At 39.1% G+C, this 1,129-nt stretch overlaps 1 protein-coding gene across 1 annotated transcript in view; it reads right to left on the reverse strand.

Annotated features, from left to right (window-relative positions):
* LOC101859562 (palladin) overlaps positions 1-1,129 on the reverse strand; it is a gene marked incomplete at both ends in the record, with an annotated part of 16,539 nt that overhangs the window by 12,980 nt on the left and 2,430 nt on the right.

Genomic DNA, 1,129 nt, shown 5'->3' on the forward strand with positions numbered 1-1,129 from the left:
CAAACATTAAATGCCAAAACAGAACAAAACAACAACCCTGTACAAAAACTGTGAGTTCCCCCATAGTGTGCCACACTTCACACACACACAACACACACACACAACACACAAAGCCCACACACAGTCTCTGATGACATGCATACTTGACGACAGGTTGCAACTGCTCCGCTGTGATAGTCGGCGGTCTAGCCGGAACCGTGAACACAGGAAGGGAAAGCAATGACGTCATTTATCATCTACATAGCCACAGGCAACAAACAATTTATCACCTACATAGCCACAGGCAACAAACAATTTATCACCTACATAACCACAGGCAACAAACAATCCTGAGGTGTGCCGACAAAATGAGTAACTTCTTGCAATCTCTACAAAAGGAGATATTGGCCAAAACTCAACACTAGGGTCAAATTTATAGATTTTCTATTGATGCCATATCCTTTATGTATAACATGCCTTTCATTATTTCATACGTATAAATTGTAACACCTTCACCTACAAGCGCGGTGTATCTATTTTCATAGGGCTCGAATCTGAGAAGTAACTCATTTTGTCAACACGCTTCACAATTTATCATCTAAATAGCCACATACATCAACTGAACGAGGTCTGTCAATTTCTGTCCTTAGCATTCTAGGCTTCAGATCAGTCACAAAAGAAGGAAAAGCAGCGATCAACAACACACTCACAAACAACAAACATTCAATAAGATCTATCAGTATAATTATAGTCGCTAGCATTCAATAATCATCAGCCATCTGTTCAGATGCGCTAAACCCAACATTTCGATAATTTCTCTTATTTCTATTTCTTAATCCGTGGTACCACTTGCGTGAGCTTGAATAATATTTTGTTGGATTCAAGTTCTAAATGTTGGAAGAAGCATGGTGTAGGTACACATTTTTAAAGGACTTAATATTTTTCCTCCCCCTTGGAAAACCTCGCTCTCTAGGCTTAGTGTAGCTAAACAGATCGCTGGCGATATGTGAAATAACGCACATAATCATTTGTGAGATGTGCTGACAAAATGAGTCACTTCTCGCAATCCACGAATGGATACGTAGGCCGAAAATACACACATCAAATTTGTAAATTTTAAACTGACCCTTTTTTCTTCAAGTTTAATGCC

This window comes from Aplysia californica, unplaced genomic scaffold (assembly GCF_000002075.1).
Source record: "Aplysia californica isolate F4 #8 unplaced genomic scaffold, AplCal3.0 scaffold00125, whole genome shotgun sequence".
Classification (NCBI taxonomy): Eukaryota; Metazoa; Mollusca; class Gastropoda; order Aplysiida; family Aplysiidae; genus Aplysia; species Aplysia californica.